The sequence below is a fragment of the Anoplophora glabripennis genome, unplaced genomic scaffold (assembly GCF_000390285.2).
Source record: "Anoplophora glabripennis isolate ALB-LARVAE unplaced genomic scaffold, Agla_2.0 scaffold148, whole genome shotgun sequence".
Taxonomy (NCBI): Eukaryota; Metazoa; Arthropoda; class Insecta; order Coleoptera; family Cerambycidae; genus Anoplophora; species Anoplophora glabripennis.
In genome coordinates, this window is record NW_019416307.1 from 543,565 (window position 1) to 550,440 (window position 6,876).

Genomic DNA, 6,876 nt, shown 5'->3' on the forward strand with positions numbered 1-6,876 from the left:
GGTCCATTTTCTCAGAGTAAAGCAAGTTTTTACAAAAATTTTCTATAGTGTTATCAATAAAATGTAATACGTTTGGAAATTTACACTCAAGACGACCTTAAACATACTAATATAAAATTAAGTCATCAGATATTTGAATATTGGGGGAGGGGAGGGCATTTGTACAGTTGATGTCTTAAAAAAAGGTTATACAGTTAAGAAAACTGAGACGATTTTAAACAGAAAAATATTTTTTTATCTTTAATCTTTATTAATTTTTTCTCTTTGATTTGTGCTTGCTTTGATTTGGTCGCTTCAAAGAGCAAATTCTAGACATTTTTTTAATATTGTGGCGTATGGAGTACTTGCCTGCACTATGATCAGTTTGAGTTTTGACTAGAAGATATTAAATTTGTAGAAAATGACACATATTCGTCCATTTAAAAAGGAACATTTACTGTTCTGAGATTTAGCAGCTACTTAGACTTAGACTTATACACTAATCTGTGACTTTAAAAACAGTGGCGAAATTAGCTGCAAAGACGTTAATTTACTTACTTAACCTTCAAAGGTCATACTTAGGGTAGGTCACCTTAAAGGTAGTGCGAATTGGGATTTTTAACTTTGATCATTTATGTCTTTTTTATTTGTTAACGAAAACATAACGTATTTATATAAAATCTGTTTTGGAAAAAAACATTGTTCGTGTTTTTCTTTATAAATAATAGCTAGAGAGAAAGTAAAAAAAGGATTTTGAAGTTCAAAGTTTATATTTTCAAGGAAAATTTTTTTTAAACTTGTGATTTGTGGTTCCTTTTCTGTAAATTGATGTTTACTGTTTACTCTTTCGTATGAAAATATTCACTTAAACAATATTATCCATAAATATTGACAAATACAAGTTACAATGAAATTATTAATGAAAAATAGTTTGAAAAATTATTAACAATAAATAAACAATGTTCTAGTCTATTCGTAAAATGAGGTGAAAAAAAATCGGGAATTTGCATTTCAATTCACTTTATTTCTAAATTATATGACATAAATTTAGCCACACTTCGATCACCGATCTGACTTTTGAGACTTTAGTTTGGCCGACAATAACAGACTGAGGCCAGCTGTGGTACGGCTCGACTGATTGGACTATAGAAGGTATTATCGTGGTGTGGGGCAGCTCGGCATCTGCTACCTGAGAAATGCTAGCTGTTCAAATTCGCACTTGTGTGAGTTTTGAGGGTTAACTGTCACTCACTTTGGTGAATAAAACTTTAACACGGTAACAAAACGTTTTTTATAGGCAGTGACGGTCACTGGTCAAAAACTTTATTTTTGTTTTGATAGGTGACAAGTGCTACTTGGGATGCTCGGCATATTGGATATTGCTGATGAATTGTTTCTGATACGAGTTCAATTATTTTACCTAACTTTTCCAATCGTCTGAACTTCTGTTTTGTACGCCAAAGGTTTCATGTGTAGCGACTTGGCATTCATGTCATTCAAGCAACGCTGATCGTGGTTAATACTTTGGGTGGCCATCCGCAGAAGGCTCGCGATGCTCGTCCACTTTCTAGTGGTGGTGTTTTCACAGAACAAACTTAGGCGAAGTTTGTACAGGAAAACATACCATCCCTTGTAAACGATGTAAAACCGTTGGTTCTTTGTCTAAAAGCATTGTATATATTTTTTTACTCATGTGACTGTGGCACTCCTAACTGTGTTGCGTAACTTTGAAGTAAACTATATATGATGGTAGTTTTTAAGGTCCAGCGGACTTTAAAAAATATATTGTCTCACTAAGTGGTTGTAATACAAGAGACGTTCGAAATTCAAACAGATCAGTAAACATTTCGTCCCGCTTAAAAGCATGTTAACATTCCAGAAATATGTAATATTTACAATAAGTGTAAACATAACATTCCCTCCGTACGGTAGTAGATAAATACTCCTCGAAACAAAGCACACAAACCGCAGGTTAACCGCAGTTGGCGATGAGGCGCGTGATGACGGTCACCGGAGGAACTACTCACAAACTACTAGATCACGGACCACCGCAGCTTTATGGTTGTTTTACTGCTGCTCCGTAAACTTTGGCAGTAATTAAACAACCATATAAAACTCATTATTTGCACTTTGTAGCTACACATATACATATTACACTTTATTTGACATGCTTATCGGCCTCGTGTATGTTAATGAGTTAATTAGGTGTTTAGAAAACCATAAGATCGCATTTAAATTATCTTTAGAGCTCCTAACTACGTCTTAATTAGCACATGCAGGTATTAACTAAACCATTTAATAACGTATACATCAGAGTTGTTACAAACTGGTAATAGATGTTCTAAATTTACAAATATATTTTTTTATTATTAGCTAGTGAACTTAAATTTTAAAGGGGCTAAACAATGCAAATTAATTATAACAGTTTTCCGTCTCATTAAATGAAATTAGTGTGATGTTTTTCAGGTAGACCATTTCTACATCGAAAAATTATGCTGTACTACTCTCCTTAGATTAGTCAAAAGTACATAAATAGAAAAATAACATCTTCCCAAATACATTACTTTGAACCAAGATCAACACGAAATTCAGCCTCGAATATTTCTTAACTTATTTCTATATTTTAAGGATTTATCTTTTAAAAATGGAATTTTTTTTTCCAGTTATATTAATATAAATTATGTTTTTTCCAATTCCTGATTTTTTCGTAACCATATTACTCTCTAGTTTTTTTTTTTTAGTTACAAATAATTTTGCTAACGGTTGCTCCAATGTCGGAGGCTGGTCGTATAGTGGGTTCAAGTAGGCATGGGCGCCAGTCAAATAAAATTGACAAGGGTTGGAAGATTCCAAAACAATACAAATAATAGATAACACAATGCAATATAAATATCTATTACGCATTATTTATGTCAAATGTAAAAGATACACAATTTTTATATTAATATAAATTAATTCAGCAATAAATCGATTTATGATAAATTGAGTAAAGTAGAATTTAGTTTAGAACAAATTACATAAAATAAGTAAATTAGGTTAGCAAAAAATGATATGATAATTACATAGGTACTCGAGAAACAGCTGTCTTCCAAGTAAAGCTTATAAAATAATACATGAGTAGCAATTGAAAAATAAATAATAGTAATTATAATTTAAAAATATATGCTGCTTTCGTGCTTTTGTGCTTTTTAACAAGATGGCGGCGTTTCAAATTCCAGGGGTTGATATTAATATGTGACAAATCATCTACTGGCACCATGGAACCTTAAGTACTTCTTTGGTGTAAGGTGACTTTTTCTTAGTAGAGTTTGGGTTTTTTTTGTTGTTGTTCTGCCAAACCCATTCAATATGCAATAGTAAACAGCACAAATCCCAAACTTCCAAGTTAAAGTTTTAACAACATAGTTTTACCAAGAAATGTTCGTTGTTTCGTGGATTAAACAGGAAAAATCGTAAAAAGAAGATAAAAAGGCCTTAGTTGTTATTTGGCCTTCTTATTGCAAAACATATTATTTTACATTAATTATTGTCTTCCATCTGTTTTCTTATTAGTCGGGAGAGATTAGACAGGGAGCCGGATTTATTTAAATAAATATTATGAACAAATTTTGTCGCTTTTTACAATAATTGGACACTTTAATAAATTAGAACGTAAAAGAAGTGAATATTTAAACCATCGCTATTTTGAAGGTTTAGGAAAGTATATATTGGACTATATGATGACCTGCAAACAGTCCTGATTTGACATTACCGTAAACATTTTTATAGGGATATTTAAAATATAACAGATAACGCCTATAAGAATCGATCTACAACTATTTTAAACATTCAGCTTAGAATTCTGGATGTAGTTGATAAAATTAGTCATCCCGAATTAATACAGAATTGTTTAAATAAATTAAAAAGATATCGCTTATGCGTGGAAAAAATATAGAAGACAATTTGAACATTGTAAGTATTAGTAATGATGATATAAAATAATAATAACCTACTTTAAACATAAACGGAACAGTTTTAATTATTTAATTTCTTATATCACGCAAATATAAAAGATAATGTTATATAAACGTGTGTCATTATCTTCATACACCAGAAAAAACTTGAGGAATCCAAAAATAGAGGAAAAGAGTTGATATCAACACTCGATTTATTGTTCTGATTAAAAAATTAAATTCCTCTTGAAAAATTACTCAAAGAGCAGATGTCTACAAAGGCAACAAAGTTATTGTAGAATCTAACCATTTATTTTATTCAAAATAGGCCTTATATACTTATAATACAGCGATTTGCATGGTCTAAAAGCATGTCAAATGAGTGTTTTAGATCGTCAGCTAGAATGTCCCTCAGGATGTCTGTACAAACCTTTTGGATGGCATCTATGTCCACTAAATGCTTTCCTTTGATTCGCAAAGGTAAAAGTCCCACGGTGCCAAATCAGGCGAATGCGGGGAGTGGTAGACAGTTAAATTGCGATTTTTTGGTCACAAGTGTCGACGGATGAGATGGCATATTATCGGACAACAAACGTCAACATCCTTCTGCGCGATATTCTGGCCGAATACGATTAATACGATGCACCAAACGCTTCAAAACGTCAAGATAGAATAATGGTTTGGCCCGGTGGAACGGACTATTTGTGGACAATGGCATTGGCATCGTAAAAGCAAATCAACATTGCCTTCACGTGTGACTTCTCCAAAGAGATAATTTCGGTTTTGGCTCGTCTAGCGCCTTACACTCGGCACGTGGTTTCTGGATCATATTGAAAACAGCACGCTTCATCACCAGTCACAATGTTGTAAAGGAAGTTTTTGTCCTTATTTGTCTTCTTGATGATGTCCTTCGAATGTTGAACTCTGAGCAGTTTTTGGTTGTCAGTCAACTTGTGCGGAACAAACCATGCACACACTTTTCGATAGCTCAATTGTTCGGCTAACTGCGATAGATGAATGTTTTTGAGATGCTCAACTATTCCAATTCCATGAATTTCAGTTCAGATTTTGGCTGATCTTTGATGAATTTACGCACAGTTTTGACGAAATCTGCGGTGATTACGGATTTCGGTTGACCAGTATGTCTTCGCGACCGATTTTATACCGTGTATACCACTCATGGACTCTGCCACGATACAAACAATCATAACCATAAACTTGGTTCGTCAACTGAAACCTTTCGGTAAAAGTTTTACCAGGTTTAAAACAAAACTTAATAGCTCTTTGTTCGATGCTCATTTTTGTACCGACGACACAAACATACGGTCACTTCAGATGCAATAACTCCGCTTGTATTCGTCCTAATGTAATACAATTTTGACAGTACATTAGTGAAGAATCTATCTTTCCGACCCATTAGATGGCCTCATAAGAAATATCTATTTTTGAAAAGTCCTCTTTACTTTGGAACGTACCTTACATACTACAATATTTCATAGTTTTAAATGACGCTATTTTTGTAATTTAACCGATTTTTTATCACATCGAGTTTAGGGGGTCCTAACGATGGGTGTGATTTTACTATGAAGTAAATTGCTTAGATTAGTTCAACTTGTCTGTGTTTGTTCTCAAGTTCATTTCTCGTTCTCATTACAATCGTTTCCATCGAATCGTTGGCAGAATTGGTGTGGTCATTGCAGCAAAGTGGGTTTGTTTTGATCGCCGTGGCTGCAAGTAAATCACGATGTACTTCCTCCTGGACATAGCAGTAATTATAAACACCTGAACGAAGCAATGCATCATTCTGCTCCGGGTTGATTGTATCGTTCCACGCTTATTCACGGAATTCAACGGTTTTTATAAACGTGTACAATGGCATGCAAAGCTCCATTATTTATGTTTAATTATAGCGCTATGTTGAGATCGCGATTGCGTAATGCAAGTTATTGTCACTGTTAAGGGTAAAAGCACTAATGAGAGTGTGAAGATGTATCTACCATCTTCTGATAGAAGAAATATGTGTGTTGTCTTTACTTTATAGCACTACATTTTACAATGCTTGAAAAAAATGGTTCCTTACACTTATACTCAAAATTTTAAACTGAATCGAAACGTTCGTTGTTTGAAAACATTGAAATCGCTTAATATTCATACAAATTTTTCTAAACAAACTATAAATGTTGACATTGAGCAACGTTGAGTTGACGTTGAATTTTTTCAACAGTTGTAGTATTATTATTGTAGTAAAAAATATCCTGGTACCTAGGAAATTTATTTTTAACCTATAACTTGTGACGAGGTTGTCTATTTTAGACACTGTTAAATCGATTGTTGAAGATACCGATGGTTAAGTCTGAAAAGTACATCATACTACTTGCATTATCATTAAATGTTTTTCAATAAGTTTTTACCCTAAGTTATGGAAATTTGCTCATGTTTTTCCTGCTGTTAAAAATTCTAATTCCAACAAACATGTTTTATCAGCTAGTATTTACCTTCCTTCTCAAAAATTTTAGAAAGAATTATATATTAACAGGGTACTCTTTATCTACACACATGCTACAGAAACTTTATCTGAAAAAAGTTTTACGTAATAAGCTTACCCTTAAAATTAAAAGTTCTCCATTTATTTACTACTTCCAATAATAATTCAAAGCCTTTCTGAATTCAAAAAGAAATATTTTGCAATGCTTGTTGTTAGTGTGTTTTATTTTCTGCATTTGCTGTTTCTTTATTTATATCTGTTTTATGACCCTATCCTAACATTTACTTTGATGGTAGGGTGGAAGAGCAACTATGTTGAACCTCACTTTATGTTGTTAATACCAATAGACATACCTTTACTATTACTATTATTCTCTTATTCTCTACTATTATATTCTCTAATATTACTATTGTTATCTGGGAATCCGGCATTGGTAACTGCGAGTTCTCCCTATTACTATATTGAACAACTTTGCTAAGG